Source organism: Amblyomma americanum, chromosome 2 (genome assembly GCF_052857255.1).
Source record: "Amblyomma americanum isolate KBUSLIRL-KWMA chromosome 2, ASM5285725v1, whole genome shotgun sequence".
In the NCBI taxonomy this organism is placed as follows: domain Eukaryota; kingdom Metazoa; phylum Arthropoda; class Arachnida; order Ixodida; family Ixodidae; genus Amblyomma; species Amblyomma americanum.
In genome coordinates this window covers 16,567,924-16,585,187 of record NC_135498.1, presented here as the reverse complement: position 1 = coordinate 16,585,187, position 17,264 = coordinate 16,567,924, and the positions used below count along the sequence as shown (strand labels likewise).

Below are 17,264 nucleotides of genomic sequence, written 5' to 3'. Positions count from 1 at the left end.
TATCGCTTCTTCGCTTTGCCGCTGGAGCGCCACATTCATGCTTTTCACCGATCACAACTTGCACAGCGTGGTTTCGCGGGCGGCAGCGAGTGAAGCGAGCGGCCCTATCTCCCTGGTAAACCTTTATTTTTTCGCAGAGCAAGCGCTTTAGCACCACGATGATGGCAGAAAAATCGAAGCGCTGCAAGTCAGGGATCTATCAGCGATCGCTTTACATACGCGGGTGACAGCCGCTGCCGCCAGAGGAACTGCGCTGCGCCAGTTGCGCTCCAGTGGCAAAGCTAGAAAACGAACTCGAGAAAACAGAAGCAAAAGTGTCGATAACCGGATGCGGGCGCCTATCGATGCTAGCGACAGGCAGACGGCCTAAGCTGGACCGTTCGCCATGCGTTCCGCTGTTCGCATTTGATTTGGCGCCGATAGTACGTACGTGCACACATAAATCAAAATAAATCGCAAATATCCACGACTGGGAGTCGAACCCGCGGCCGCGCGAACAAATCGCTTCGCAGGCAGCTGCGCTAGAGCACTATACAGCTGCCGCCGCAACCGGTCTCGCCTCACGTTAAACTGCAACGCACTCTCGCGCTGTGCACTGCACATCGTCGTCTTCCATCTGCGACGCGAATAGACAAGATCAGCTTGACGTAGATCAGAGCTTAACCTGCCTAATATCGTTGTCAGACGTACCGACGACCCAGCAAAGCAAAAGCATGAGTCGCCAGGCTCAACGTCTGCTCGTTTCAACAACGTTAAAACCCTACCAGATTTTGGGTCGTCCGCCAGCGCGCCGGCAGCCGTAGAAACCGGCAATGGCCTCCTCCATGGCGATGGCGGAATGGTCACGTGACCAAACAAGGCAGCGCCCATGCTGAGAGCGGCGCAGCAACGGTCTCTCATCTCAGTGCACACCCGCTGTCTCACGTCTCAGTGCACACCCGAACCGTGCCGTAAGTGAAAGGAGGAAGGTGGGAATAAAAGAGGAACGATGTGTAGTCGCCGCATATTTTTTTATTAATCCGTTCTCTTGTGCAGCGTGTAGAGCTTCGGAATCTCGCTGCAATCACACGCAGCATCCCATTTGCAGGGCGCAGAAGGACCTGCAAAAACCACGCTCCAGTCAGTCACGACACCAGCTTTTCAGGTCACAGCATGCCGATGGCGGCAGGCCACGTTCGCTGCCGTCTGCAGTCCACTAGACGACCCTACCTTTGCGAACGCTAGCGACATGCTCACCACAGGTAGCGCACGAAGCTTCGCGACCGGTAAAAAAGTTTAAAAAGTGGAAAGATACTAAAGGCACACTTTTATTTCTCTTTCGTTCTCTTTTGTGGAACGGCTAAGAATTGCATATGCACAATGAGGTACACGCAAAGAGGAAACGCACGCCGCAACGGTTTCGCCGCTCGCGTCCTGCAAACGTAATACAGCGATTTTCATTTCCCTAGAGTCCGCCACTTCCTTAGCACTGGTTTTGTATTATACGCTCATACTTTCTCAACTTTCAATATGTTTTTGGAACAATCAAGCGCGAGGCGTAGGCATGCCGTCTAGTGGCGTTGGCCCGCGAGCACATGAAAATAGCTCACTAGCGGACGCCGACGGCTTTCGTTCGTAGCTTCAAAACTGCACCCTCACGATTGTCCACGGCAGTTGATGCGACACGACGGACATCGCGGCCGCGTTCGGTGGCACAGCAGTTGACGCGGCACGGCGAACATCGCGGCCGCGTTCGTCCACCGAACGCGACTACTCCAGCCAGCTGCGTTCGACTGAGAGACAAACGAATGCGTGCAGTAAGCATGAATGAAATTGTTTTATTACACACGCAACAAATTTCAAGTGAGGTGCGTTAAATGGCTCCGAACTATTCCATCTCCGTCACTCATAATTCCCCGGTTCTTCCCGCCTGCGGTGTTGCTTGCAGTACGTGCGGCTTGCGACCTCGCTACAATAGCAGGAGCAAAACCCACTGTTGGTTTGATTCGCGACTAAAACGCGGTTACCTTACCGTTTAACGGCTCCTCGCTCCTCGACGCCGCTTTCTTTGCCCCTTCGTGCCCGGCCTAGCATGCGTCTCAGCCACCGCAGAAGTATCCAGCTGCATGAAAGAAAAGCAAGTTGAATACAAGTACACACACAGAGAGACGCTGACTGCAGCCTTACCGTTGAATCGTCTGCTTGTTCCGCACTTGCAACTTCCAGTTCCTTTTCCCGAAGCGCATTTCGTAGATTCAACTCTTCGACCTTCAGCTTGCTGGCTAAGTCTTTGAGTTTCTGTAATGCCTCCAGGAGAAGCTTTTCTTCGTCTTTCAAATAACTAGCCCACAGCAGCTCCGCCATGTTTGCTTACTTGGATGATAAAGCGAGCGCACCGATGTCTTCACTGTGTTGCGACGCCACCTGCAGGTGAATACAGAATGCAGCTGTTGCGTACCTTGTTGCCGCTGACGCTGGCCCATCGAGGCACACTTCTGTCGTCGCGTCGTCAGATCGACACCTACGCCTCTCACGGCTAAACCACTGGCTTGTTCACGCTGAAATTTTGCACGGAGTGGCATTTAGTGCTTAGTTTTATTTCATACTACATGTAGTAGGGGTACTTGCTTGATCTGGGGTCAGATTACGCAACTGTGACAAATTCTGTCAAAAGTTTTGACAGTGACGTCAAAATGACGAAACGATGAGACGTCACCACGGACGCTACGAGGAATCAGCCAATTACAGCAGGGCGGTGCCTCGAGAGCATTCGAGAGGCCGTCTGCTGAATTTTTTAAAAAAAAGAAATAAGAAATAAGCAACGATGAAAATAACTAATATTTTATTTTGCCAAAACATTGTGCTGAAAGTTCGAAAGTATTAAGCAAAACAAAAATCGTTCGAAGTTGTGTTATTAAATTGACTGGTGGGTAATACCCCTGTAACACTAGCAAATTTAATGTCATTCCAATCGAATGTCATTCGATGCCTCGAATGTCATTCGGTCTCTTTCGGTGCTGCACGGTAAAATATAATGTCATACGAAAATGATGGCAATGACGATCAGTGAAAAAAAAATAGTACAATTCAAACATGTCAATGCGCATTAAATATGTTACAAATTGTTGTGTAGTGTTTTAAAAGCGGGTGAGAACATTTCTGTGCAATACTATAAGCTTAAAATTTTATTTCTGGTCATTCTGCGGAACTTCAGCCATCAAAAGCCAAGCCAAGTACAAAGTCAACCACAAATCCGAAAAATGTAAACAAACAAAATGGCTGACACGGCGGCGCGTGAAGCGTGGAAATTACTTATGAAAGGTGAAGTGCTCAGTGACATGTTTAAGTACTTCCGAGCTAAACGAACATGTAACGCCAACCAGCAAGAAACACGCAACCCAAAAGGATCGGCGGTCGCGGGAAAAGCCCTGCTACAGTGAACTAGCCCTGCTTCACGGTTGGCTGCTGCTGGGACCGAGAGTAATAGCTATCCACGACAGCTACAAGTGTGAAGAAGTTCGCACCAAAATTAACTTTTTTTAGCAGAGCTAAATAAATAGAATTTCTAACTTTGACAGTACGCACACTATTTTTTCGCGTCGCTTGTTTCTGCTGCGCGTATGGTGTCCAGAGTACACATTCGGTTTCGTGAACTCATTCGATAGCGAATGTCATTCGAACCTAATGACATTAAATGTTCCCGTGTAGCAGCAGATTAATCACATTAGGTGCGAATGACATTAAATTTGCTAGTGTGACAGGGGTATAACTTTAGGTGCCGCGGGGGTGTGCTGACGGCAGTAAAAAGGGCACGAAAGCGGCGAAAGCAGCTGTTCCGCGCCGTGTTATTGTTTTTTTGCGCGGCGTCTGGAATCTAGCTGCCGTGCGGTTGACCTAAGTGCGCAGAAAAATTTCAACGAATACGGTGAAGGCTACGTGACTATAGAGCGAACTTGCAAGAAGCGTTTGGTACGAAATCGGCAAAGACAACTTGTTGAAGTCTGTGCTGTTCGGCTCGTTCGATCGATGACAAAAATGCCAAAAAGTGAGGTGTTGCAGTGTGTGATGTGTGGTTGTCTGTTTCTTTTCCCTTGGGAAACAGAAGACGACCACGAAGTGCGGTTTGCTGGGAAAAATAAAGTGTTTTGCCAGCATAAGCGTGTTTTATTTTATGTAGCTGTGTGTCACAGAGGTGACGACGGCACCCACCCCTTCTGCGCACTAACTTTACAAATTGCCTCCAACACCCGCTGTACGCATTTGCTCATCGCCGGTTGTGCGATGAAGACGTACGCCTCATTACCAACGGCAGCTTGAAAGCCGCCGGTAGCAAAGAACCGCAGTGCACATAGCACCTGCCGCCGCACAGACGGCGCGCTCGCAAGAAAATTTCCTTCCAGTTCATCGGCGGCTTCGTCGCATAGCCACTCCACAGTCCGCTTCTTCAGTCGAAAAAGGCGTCGAAATAGTTCGTCCGGCAAGTCAAACGTAAAGTTCCCGTTCCAGTGACTTTAGTCAAACGCGTCTTCGTGCGCCCTCCTTCGCCGTTGCTGGCGCTAGCGCAGCCGCCTCAGGCCCGTTTCACATGCATGCGATTTTCGCCTGCGACACTGCGAATTCTGTCGGTCTAGTCGCAGACGGCTTGCGATCGAGTTTCGTCATAACCCCCTAGCTGTTCAGGGGGTAGTGGTTCTGTCCGGTTGGTATTCAGTCGCAGTGTCGGTGTGTTCGCTCTCCGACTGACCATTGGGGAGCGCCGAGATGGCGTGCGACGTGCGGCCACGTGGGAGCTGTTACCGCGGTGGAAGCAAAACTGTTGTAGTGAAAACATGCGGAATAATGCCTTGCATCTAAAAATACGCTGGTCATAAAATCATGAACACATTCCGTGTGACGTTTCTGTCGCGTTTAACAATGGGTTGCCTATGTAAATATCAAGCAACCTTGCCTGTTCCTTCGACCGAATTCGTTGTGTCGGTGTTGCATGTGAAAGCACTGACCAAAAATCGCACTACGGCACTACGGAGAGTTGCGTAATCAGGCCCCCGGGGTCAGATTACGCAACTCTCAATTAGCAACTGTCAATTAGAAAAATTGTCAAAAACTTGTCAAAAAGGTGACAATAAGCCTCGCTCCTATTGGTCGGTTGTGGCCGGCGGCCATTTTGCTTTTTTGCGTCATGGGTGGCTGCAGGTTACGTCACGGATGTGGCAGAAGTGGTGACGTTGCACACCTAATTATGCAGCCGCTAATTGACAGTTTTTTTGTGACAGTTTCGAGTCCGCCAGTTTGACACAGACTTCAACAAGTTGTCTTCGTCGATTTCGTACCAAGCGCTTCTTGCAAGTTCGCTCGGTAGTCACGTAGCCTTCACTGCATTCGTTGAAATTTTTCTGCACACTTAGGTCAACCGCACAGTATAGCTAGATTCCAGACACCGCGCAAAAAACAATAACACGGCGTGAAACAGCTGCTTTCGTCGCTTTCGTGCAAAGCGGCCTTTTTACTGCCGTAAGCACACCCGCGCGGCACCGAAAGTTACCCACCAGCCAATTTAATAGCACAACTTCGAACGCTTTTTGTTTTTCTTAATATTTTCGAACTGTAAACACAACGTTTGGCAAAGTAAAATATTGGTTATTTTCATCGTTACTTATTTCTTATTTCTTTTTACAAGAAGTTTAGCAGACGGCCCCTCTAATGCTCTCGGGGCGCCGCCCTGCTGTAATTGGCTGATTCCTCGTTGCGTCACGTGGTCACGTCTCATGGTGTCGTCATTTTTACGTCACTGTCAATAACTTTTGACGGAATTTGTCACAGTTGCGTAATCTGGCCCCTGGTCTGAATAAACCTGCAAACCGGACAAAGGAAAGTTTTCGCAAAAGCTGTACTGGTAGCGCCATCTCTCGTCCTAAAATGGTTGGGGGCAGATTTTTAGCCAAGCCTCCCTTGCCTCATGGGTCCGGCGGGAGTGTCCGCCTCACCTGTCAATCAAATGACGTCGTCAAGACTAAAATAAATAGAAAATAAAACAATAAAAGCAAGAACATCAAAAACGAAATAAAATAAAAAAATAACACGAAAATGAAAAATAACAAGAATAAAACAGAAATTAAAACAAATCAAAATTAAAAATCACCACAGAGAAATTATAAATACACATCGCGTACTGCCTCGTGGAAAAAATCCGCGTTCTGGAAAGTTTCATGCTTTCACATTCCTGCACGTAAGCAGCCTTAAGTGCCCTCAGAAATTTTTAGCACATCCGGGTTCAAGTCCCTTGATGAGCACTCCTAGAACAGCTTTAATCCAGACAGCAGGACGACCATTTACCGTGTCGTTAGCGTATTTACTGTACAACGGTGCTAAAACTTACGCGCCGTCTGCTTTCGCCTTTCTGCCACTGTCAGGAGGCAACCGTCGTGCGGAAAATAAGGTAACTGCGACCGTAAAGCAAGGCAACGATAGCAACGGCAACACAGCAGGAAACACATGTGCCGAAACTTGGCCGGCACACCGCACAGGTCGCCGCTTGCGAACTGCCGCCCCACAGCAAGGATGGACACGCGTAAGCACCAATGCGCCCCTCCGCTCGACTCAAGCGCCTTGGCTCGGTGTAGCTGACGTAAGCACCAGAAAAGAAAAAAAAACAGTCGCGCTTCCATAGCCGCGCTATTAGAAAGACTGCATGCTACACTGGGGCAACGATAAAATGTCTGCGCAGGAGTCGAGCTTTCGGCAACGGCGCTACTCCCTGGCTGCCCTGGTCATCTCTAAGCCTAGCCGATTTCGCATCGATGCCGCAGTGGACAGCGCTACGGAACTGGCCAGAGATGTAATGAACTCTCGTCAGCGCTTTACTGCTAACACTGTCTCGTAATAAAATTATTTAGATATGCTTGATTTCCGCGATCAGCGGCAGCAGCAGCAAAGCGGCTATGAGAAGAACCTGCCTGTATAGTAGTAGTGATCACTTCGGCCAGCAACTCGATATGGCCAACGACCTTCATTTTTGACATTCATCTATCCCAGTGCTTGTCATGAACGCGAACAAACAATACTAGCGCATTTTTTTTTCTTCTGACGCCGGCATCCAATATGGTAGACCAGGCCCTTACAGGGTGTTCTGTATTTATTTGTCCAGATTGTAAAAATTTTCCTGCGTAAACTACTGCGCTAGTTGGGCTCAGCTACCGACCACAAGTTAGCGTACGGTGATCTGAGTTTTTGATAAACAGTTTAACATCGTAACTTAACTGGATAATCCGGAACCGGCGAAAAAGTTCTGTCGTCTGCGCGCAGAATTTTCGTCGAGGCGAGCGGAATAGCCGATTTAGGGTCCCTCGATCCAGCTTCCTTTCCATGGTGCATGGTTAACAAGACAGGGTTAATTGGAGAGATATGGGAGAGACATTTATCCTGCAGTGAACGTAATAAGGCTGATGATGATGAAGTGAGAGGTCCTAATCCCTTTAACGCGATAGCATTAAAGGGACACTGAAGAGAAATTGAAGTTGGCTTGTATCGATAGATACCAGCTCCTAAACACAAAAGCGCCACTCTTTCTGGAAACAAAGCTCTTGTAAGGTAGGAAAGAGCAAGAACTAAAATACAGGTATCGCCGCCACCGGCCAATCTCAAGTACAAGCGTGATGATGAAATAGGAGGAAAGACACCGCAGATCTCTGAAGCTGGCAAAGGTGCCTGAAGGTTACGTGTTTGATCGATATTGAAGTATATATGTTTTGTTTCGAAACCACTCGTGCACTTTTGCCGCCGCGGTGGCTGAGTGGTTATGACGTTCGGCTGCTGGCCCGAAAGACGCGGGCTCGATCCCGGCCGCGGCGGTCGAATTTCGATGGAGGCGAAATGCTAGAGGCCCGTGTACTGTGCGATGTCAGTGCACGTTAAAGAACCCCAGGTGGTCGAAATTTCCGGAGCCCTTCACTACGGCGTCTCTCATAGCCTGAGTCGCATTGGGATGTTAAACCACCTTAAACCAAACCAAACCAAACCAACTAGTGCACTTTTATCACTCGAGGAAGACGGAAAAAAGACCACCTGAATGTTGGAAGTCAAAGAAAACCTGCAACTGGCGGAGCAACAAGCGGCCAGCTGAGTTCCGGTATGTTTTGGCGTGCTTCGCGGCTGTGCGTTCTGCGTGCCTGCATGGTTGCGTTATGCGCCTCGATTTACAAGGGCGGAGCTGCAGAGAACCCCCAAGTGCCTCCTCAGAAGAAGTTCGTGCAACGGCACGCAACCGCGACAAGGAAAAAGAGCTGTGTACAGCCAATGTTCAACGCTCCTCCGTGTTAGCAAACGCACCGCTCGGCGTGTTCGCATCGTCAACGTTCCAAGACGCTGGGCTGCATAGCCAGCGTTACGAGGACAGAATTTAAAAATGCCCGCACGTACCATTCGCTGCACATCAGCCGTGACGGTGGCTCGGCTGTGACAGCGACGCTGCCGACTCCTCAGCGCTAAGACTTTCTTGTCAGGCCCGCAGCCTCAGCCCTCAAAAGCATCGCACGCGGTGGGTTTGAGGTCGCTAAATGCAGGCCACAGTGCTTTGCGAGAACCTCGTTGTCGCTGTCGGGAACGGAATCCATCGTAGCGTTGGTGCAAACGTAAAACGAAGCGACGACGATTGATAGAGGCCTTCAACGGTCTGGCCGGCAGTAGTATTCGTATCGGCTGCTGCTGGGCGGGAGCGCAGCGCTCGCGGCCACCAATCACGGAGTCCTCGTTTCCTTTTCCAGCGCTTTGCGACACTCTTGTCCTATTTCGTCATCAGAGAGTCCCGAGTTTGAATCGTATCGGCGGGAAAAAGTTTTTCAACTTGGAATCCAAATCTCTTAGCAATAAATGCACATTTCGCTGCCGGACAAATGGCAACAAAACCACAAAATGTCGAACTATCGGATTTTACTAACAAAAAAAAATTGATAGCGTTCTCTTCAGTGTCCCTTTAAACGCCCCGCTACCCAGACAGTCCGGCGCCGGCGTTGTCGGCGTTGTGAATGAAAAATAACGGGCATGACTCTGGCAGGTGGTGCCCAGAGAGCAACCTGGGAGGCAGGTGGGCCACCTAGGTCACGTGACCCTGCGGCGTCATCACAACCTGCCCACTGGATTGTGAGCAAACTGCCCACCCTACCAGGTGGCAGTTAAATCAATGATTCGTCAATCGCGAAGAAGAACCTGGGCTTCACAAGGCCCACCGCTGGGAGCACCTGCCATTGCAGAGCACTGGCGCATCGCTTAAGCGCTGCACCATTGCGCCAGGAGGGGTATGAGGATCCCCAAGGAAAGTAGAGAATGACCTTCCAATTTTTAATTTGCAGTCTCGCAGTACCCCAGATGGCGCAGCCTGTAAAATCTGCTGCTCTGCTGGCCTCGACGAAATTCTGCTCGCAGACGACTGCGGCTATTCGCCGATACCGGAGAGTCCAGGCAAGTTTCAATGTTAAATTGCTTATATAAAAAAAAAGTCTATTATAAGATACCTTGCAGTCGGTAATTGAGCCAATAGGCCTGTAGTTTGCGCAGGAGAATTTTTCACAACCCCGATAGATAAATATGGAACACGCGGTATGTTGGCAGGCCGGTAGGCCGGCCCCGAGAAGAGCGCCCTACGTCATCATGACGCTGCAATTCTCCGCGCTCGCATTGGCTGCTGCCACCCGCCGCAGTGGCGCTGGCGGCACACAGCGTGCCGGTCACGCGACGCAGGCGGCGATCGCCGGTCTGCACACGGCCGGACTGGAGATGAGCAAAGTGACATACTTCCGGGCGAATAATAATAATAATAATAATCCGGGCTAGTTGGTGTGATTCCATTTGACAGCGTGAACGGCGGGAATGGGTTATGTGTTACCCTCGTCCCAACTTTCACGCTGGCCCTCTCAAATGGAGAGAAGCGCGCGCCCGCCGCTCTCAGTCTGGCCGTGGTCTGCCGGCCTGCAGGTGGAATGGCGCACGGCTAGGAAGGCATAAAGGACCTCCATGACAGCGTACTTATCGACCATGATATGAACACTTGATGCGATTCCTAGCACTGTGCTTCAGTCAAGGCTGGGAACGATAATTAATGAAGTATTCTCGATACCGATAATAATAATAATTGGTTTTGGGGGAAAGGAAATGGCACAGTATCTGTCTCATACATCGTTGGACACCTGAACCTCGCCGTAAGGGAAGGGATAAAGGAGGGAGTGAAAGAAGAAAGGAAGAAGAGGTGCCGTAGTGGAGGGCTCCGGAATAATTTCGACCACCTGGGGATCTTTAACGTGCACTGGCATCGCACAGCACACGGGCGCCTTAGCATTTTTCCTCCATAAAAACGCAGCCGCCGCGGTCGGGTTCGAACCCGGGAACTCCGGATCAGTAGTCAAGCGCCTAACCACTGCGCCAACGCGGCGGGCGATACCAATACCCTCAAAAATTGTATTTCAGATACTGATACAAGATACCGAGCCAAAATTAGATACTTCATACTACTTCGTTGATACTTGTATATACCCCTGAAACCGCCAATTTTAATAACGCTGGTATATATGATTTGCTAAGTTGATAAATTTCTCTCCGGTTTCTGGAATTTTCAGTGTATTTGATATAGCGCACTGTATTTGAAAGGGTGTAAACGAATCCCGCCACCCGGATTTCTCAAATTTCTTGATCACCGCCGTCGGCGCAGCTGTTTCGTTTAACTTTAGCATTGGAATGATGCCGTGGTGCCGTTGAAGCCATCACTTAAGCAGCCTAGCAAAATCTTTTTTTTTAAGACAATGCTTTTATGCGAATCGGTCTCTGGGCCCTTGACTGCATACGGTACCGGTTGCCTCTGCCTTTTCCCTATGCACCTTCTTACGCTTGAAAAAAAAAAACGAACAGTTATTTCCCTAGGGCTACGTTTAACACATGTGTGAAGTTGAACATTCTTCGTTAAAGGCTAGAAGGAAAACAACAAAAGAATAAAAGAGCTCAAACCGCCAGTCCGAAAGAGCCTGGCGATGCGGCCGTGTTTTAATTGCGAAGCCGTGTTCTATTTTATGAAGGTAGCTTTTAACGCGACAGCGTTAAGGGTCCCGTTCAGCGGAGAAGCCACCATAGTTGGCGTGTAGAGAAAATCTGGATTGATCGAGAGGATCGTGACGTCACAACCACATAACATCGTAATTAAAACACTTCACAATGATTACTCAGTGCAATTATGACGTCACTAGAGAATACCTCATTGGTCTAAAGGGTCGTGACGTCCTTCTACCACCATTACGTAGTGCCTCTGAAGAATGAAAAGCAACTGCGATGAAAACAAAAACGCGCCCGGGATCCCGTACGGGCCGCGGCCATGATCGAACCGGTCGAATTTCGATGGAGGCGAAATTGTAGAGGCCCGTGAACTGTGCGACGTCAGTGCACTTTAAAAAACTCAAGGTGGCCTAAATTTCCGGAGACCTTCACTAAGGTGTCCCTCATAGCCTGAGTCTCTTTGGGATGTTAAACCCCATAAACCATAACCAAATACATGAAAACGCACTCTCTCAGTGGAGAGATGCATATGTCTCATCTGTTTATTTTGCATGCATCAACGCTTTAAAATGTATCATCAGTTAAGCAGAAATGTTTTATAATGACTTTGTCCGATAGAAATGAGACTCAAGAAGAATTGAAACCTTGAAGGCACTGAAGAAGAGACGATCGATGTGGACACTTACGGACCCGACAGAAATTGTGGGCTATCTAGACGTTTTCCTTACAAATATCTGAAAATTTTCCTCCCATTGATATTAATTCGTACTGAAGGCGATAATTGGGTTAACCGTAGAAAGCTTCCCAAAAACTGCAACAAAAATTTGGTGACAATATGATGTTCTAGCCATACCTGTTGGGAGTGTACGTGCTCAGGTCACGTGCAGAAAAATAAACGAAGGAAAAGAAGGAGTAGGAAAGAAAAGACGGCGGAGCAGTACTTTAAACAAAAAACACTAACTTTAGCCGCACACAACTCAAGAACGAAGCGGAAAATGCCCCTCAATGGCAAACGGCGTTGATCGATTCTCCCCCTGGGCTGATTCCCCCAGATGTGTGTGTAATAACCATGGTTTTATCGCATTAACCACTATGTCATGAAAATCAGCCGACGCCATTGGCCGGAGGGCCTCTTCTGAGGGGAATTTTCCGCTTTTTGAATTGATCACGATGGATGGATGGATGGATGGATGGATGGATACGGCTGAACCCTTTACATCGGGCGGTGGCTCAAGCCACCTAGCCATGTCTTGTGAAATTTTACTCCTGTCTTGCTTTTAGCCACCAATCAGATAACCTTCGCTTGGTTACTTTAAAATCCACTTTCCCTTCACTATCCCTAAACCCCAATGCCTTGGGTAAGTCAGCCCCGCTGCCTTCCACTGTAGGGTGAAGCCCTTTACAGAAAAGTATCAAGTGTTCAGCCGTTTCCTCCTCCTCTCCGCACGCAATGCACAAAGTGTCTATCTCCTGGTACCTGACTCTATACGTCTTAGTCCGCAAAACTCCAGTCCTGGCCTCAAACAACAAAGAACTTCCCCTACAATTATCATAGATATTTTCTTTGACAATTTCCTGTTTAAAGGTCCGGTATGTTTCCAGTGCCGATTTTGTCAGCATCCCTGTTTTCCACAAAGCTCTCTCTGTTCCTTTAACCTTTTTCTTAACCGATAAATGCTGATTTGCCCCCTTACTGCTGTCCAGATATTTGCTTGTCAATTTTCTAGTTCGCTTTCTCCATTTCGTGTCAACATTCTTTATATACAGGTATCTGAAAACTTTCCTAGCCCACCGCTTTTCCTCCATACTTCTCAATCGTTCCTCAAATGCTATCTTACTGCTAGCCCCTCTGCTCTCGAAAGACGCCCATCCCATATCCCCCTGTACCCCCTGATTTGGTGTATTGCCATGTGCTCCCAAAGCTAACCTCCCTACTCCCCGTTGCCTAATTTCCAGCCTTGCTTGAACATCTGGCCTCATACACAGGACCGCATTCCCGAAGGTCAGGCTAGGGACCATCACCCCTTTCCAGATCCCTCTTACCACCTCATACCTATTGTAATTCCACAGTGCCCTATTTTTCATGACAGCTGCATTCCTACTAGCTTTATTCATTACATATTTTTCATGCTCTGTCAGATACTCAACACTGTTATTTATCCACACCCCAAGATACTTGTACTCATTCACTACTTTTAGCACGAACTCCTGTATTCTATGCTCGCTGCCCTCTTCATTAAATATCATGACTGCAGATTTTTCCTTACTATACTTGAAGCCTAATCTATCTCCCTCTGTACTGCATATGTCTAACAACTTCTGCAGGTCTTCCTTGTTGTCAGCCATTATCACTATATCGTCCGCGTATATTAGTCCCGGTAATGTCTGTTTAATCAATTCCACTTGCTTGAAAAAAGATAGGTTGAAGCCTAGTCCACTCCCCTCTAGCTTGGCTTCCAAACCTTGCAGGTACAACATGAACAACAAAGGGGACAGAGGACATCCTTGTCTAAGCCCCCGCTGTATCTCTACAGGCCCTGATACATTTTTTTCCCATTTTATGAGCACTCTGTTACCTCTATATATATCTTTTAAAAGATTAATTACTCCATTTTCCACATCCAATGTGCCCAATATGTCCCACAAATGCTCCTGAGTAACGTTGTCATAGGCTCCCCTAATATCCAGAAATGCTAGCAATAAGGGCCTATGTTCCTTTTCCGCGATTTCTATACGCTGTGTCAATGAAAATAGATTGTCCTCCAACCTCCTTTGTTTCCGGAACCCATTCTGTAGTTCCCCTAACACCCCCTCGTTCTCCACCCAAGCCTGCAGTCTATCCTTTATAATTTGCATCACCACCCTGTAAACCACAGATGTCACTGTTATGGGGCGATAGTTACTTACGTCTGCTTTGTCCCCCTTTCCCTTATATATCATGTTCATTCTACTTAATCGCCATTCATCGGGGACTTTCTCATCCACTATCATTTTGTTCACTACCTGTATTAATGTTTGCTTGGATTTTGGTCCTAACTTCTTTATCAACATAATCGGGATACCATCTGGTCCTGCTGATGTGCCACTAGGAACCTTCTTCTCTGCCCTTTCCCACTCTCCTTGCTCAAGTGAAGCTATTGCTGTAACCAGTCTATCCTCCTTCGATAAATTATGTACCACGTGCTTTGCTGAAAATTTTTCCGTCATCCTTGTTCCTATGTGTTTTATTGCTTCATCCCCTTCTAGTCGAATACCCTCATCTGTAACAATAAACCTTTGTTCTAGCCTAGTTTTATTACTCATTGCATTTAGATGTTTCCAGAATTTTTGGGCTGCTTTTCTATCCTTTTTATTTACTTTTGACATCCATTGGGCACCCTTTCTTCTAATTTTCTCATTAATCAAATAGGATGCGTCCCTTCTACACTTTATGAAGGTATCCCATTTTCTGTCTACTTCAGGTTTTGGTTCCCCCCTCTTCTTGGAATATCTGTGTTCTCTGGATGCTTCCTTGCGCTTTTCTATTGCCCTCTTGACCTCCTCATCCCACCAACTCTTGGGTTTGCATCTTTTCCCTTTTAGCTTTACTCGCACCTTAGCTAGCTCTAGCTCCAGTAATCGAGTTAATTTGGTATAAGTCCATTCTGTTTCACTATCCTCAAAAATTACTTTCTCGATTCTTTTGGCTGCTACTTCCAATTGCTTTTCTGAGTAAAAATTTCCCCCTGATTGTTCATCTTGCTTCAGTCCTACATTGCTTTTTCTTCTGAAGCTCAACTTGATACGCTTGTGGTCACTACCTAGACTTCTGGAGCCATCTTCATCTATGCTCATTACCCCTAATCTGTTATACATCCTCTGTGACATTAGTGCATAATCTATCGTCGAGTGCAGACTCCCCGCCTCCCATGTTATGAGCCCTTCACACTTCTCGGTGCTGTTGCATACAACTAAATCATGCCTGTCACACATGTCCTGCAGCATGCTTCCTGTCGAATCCGTGTACCCATCCAGGTCTTCTATGTGTGCATTCATGTCACCTAATATAATTATCTCGCCCTGTCCTCCTAGCTCATCAATGTCGCTTGCAATACATTCTAACATTTTCCTGTTTTCCTCTTTGGCATTGACCCCTGTACACAGGTATACAAAGCCAAGGAGTGTTAGCTTGCCTGCCACTGTTCCTTTTAGCCATAAATGTTCCCTGCATCCCAGTCTAACCCTTTGAAAATTCATACTTTTATGAATGAATGCCCCAATTCCACCTCCCTTTCTGCTGCCCTCTGTTCTATTGCAATATTCCCATGCGTAGTCTGTGTTACAGGGTGGTTGTTCCATGTCTCTAAGATGTGTTTCCGCTAAACCATATACCATTAATTCCTCCTGTCTTAACTGTTCTTCTATTTCCTCCCATTTCAGTCTAATCCTGCCACCTTGCATGTTAATGAAACCTATATCTGAATTAACTTGGCCCTGGCGCTTGCGTCTCTTTCTTCCCCTATGGTTCCATTGTCCGTTTGATCTTAATTCTTCCTTCTCTACACTGGTTCCTTCAGAGCTCTGGGTCCCCCCAAAAAAGCTGTTGCCTGGCGACCTATCCTACTACCCACCTTCTTGCCAGTGGCACCACCGTAGTGGATGCCATCCTGTGCAAAAGGGTGGGGCCTAACCTCGTACACTTCCCTGTTCACCTCCATCACCTCGTACCTTAGTCGTCGACTCAATAGCCTAATTACCCGATTAGTCTAATTACCCGATTAGATTAATCACGCGTTCAACGCCAGACATTATTGGATGGTGGCGACATCTGCCGTAACAAAACCCAAACTTCTAATAAGAGAGTGGCCAGCCTGCCACTAGCATCGTAGGCGCAGTTGGCTTCAGAACAGGACAGCACAGGCAGCCTTTGGCGTCCACGAAATGTGTGCATGCCGCGGAAGGATTTTTCGAGTAAAATAATCGCAGTACATCACGCAACAATGCAGAGTGAAGACGTTGCCTTAGGAGCAGAGAACAGCATCACCCCCAAGCAGTGCGAAAGTCAAGAACTAAAAATACCAATCGCTGACAGAGCGTGCTGACCATTGACGTAGAACGGCGCACACCATGGGTAAATTTTCCTTCCTCCATGGCAACGTTAATCTATCAACGTTGCTTCATGGCGAGCGGAGAGCAGACGACGCGCGCCGAGTGAAGCAAAGCTCGACCACAGCGCCACTAGTTCGCGCGAGCGCCACACCCAATGTTAATGACAGTAAGGTTTCAACGAGAGATCTTTGATCTTAACAGTTCGCCGACACTGTAGCGGTCTCACAGTGGTGGCAGTAATATATAGCGCTTATAATTGACATACAAGATTACGCAATTCGAAAAATAAAGTGTTTGTAGTAGGAACCAGAGCTTGAAGGGACGATGCCAATCACTTGGCATAGTTTGTCTCTTTTAAAAATGAAACAAGCGTAAATGGAACCCTTCAACATAATCAGTTGCAAAAGTTCCATGCTTCAAAATGCGAGGAGTTCACAAGAAGCTTATTGGTAAAAAAATAAAAACAATTAAGCGTAGCAGACTTTCGCGCCAATATGAATAGATGGACTAGAAATTACATAGTGCCGCAAACCACCGCAACTGCCGCGTAAAGCTGTCGTCTCAGTTTAAAGGCGGCACCGTTTGCTTCCCCTAAAGTCACTGGACTTTATAGCTTCCCCGTTTCAAAAGGGACGCTCTTGCCTGCTTTTTGCCATCCATGCTGAATGTTCTCGAAGTGGCCAATCTTTTTGATGACATTGCACCCTGTGCAAGTGGTAATAGAACATAGTATTAAAAAAAAGATAATTGCGACCGTACATTTTGGAACATGTGTAAATTAAAGCTTCACAGCGGCAAAAACAGAAGGCGTAAACCGAGTTTTGAAAGCACAGAGCCTTGTTTCCGAAGATTACTAAGCATATTCTAATTCTTTAACCATTACTCAACCGACCAGCCCTCATGAAAGGTGTGCAAATCGGTTCGAGCGACTGTTGATGAGAACCAAAGGTTTCGGGCACTGTCGTGCAATAACTTACCCAATCACCCTAATGTGGACAATAGCATGGCCTAAGCTTTAAACCAGAGCATGAAGAATTTCCCCTTGCGCCGTCGCGTGTTTCACAATCTCTACGGCATTGGTCATGCAGCGCATAGCGTAAATTGCTATCGCAGCGCCCCTCGCGTGCAATTCCGCATTTTGCAACAACTAAGCACAAGCGTAACTA

At 47.6% G+C, this 17,264-nt stretch overlaps 1 long non-coding RNA gene across 3 annotated transcripts; it reads right to left on the bottom strand.

The window, feature by feature from the left end:
* Positions 1-993: 993 nt before the first annotated feature.
* On the bottom strand, positions 994-17,227 carry LOC144120681 (uncharacterized). 3 transcript variants are annotated; one of them, XR_013312468.1, is made up of 4 exons: positions 17,076-17,227; positions 2,167-2,403; positions 2,012-2,101; positions 994-1,100 (listed from the first exon to the last, which is right to left on the bottom strand). It is a non-coding gene; the product is annotated as an uncharacterized LOC144120681 (long non-coding RNA). The 3 variants fall into 3 exon arrangements; XR_013312469.1 differs by lacking the exon at positions 17,076-17,227 and adding an exon at positions 16,116-16,131; XR_013312466.1 differs by lacking the exon at positions 994-1,100 and adding an exon at positions 1,794-1,948.
* Positions 17,228-17,264: the final 37 nt, after the last annotated feature.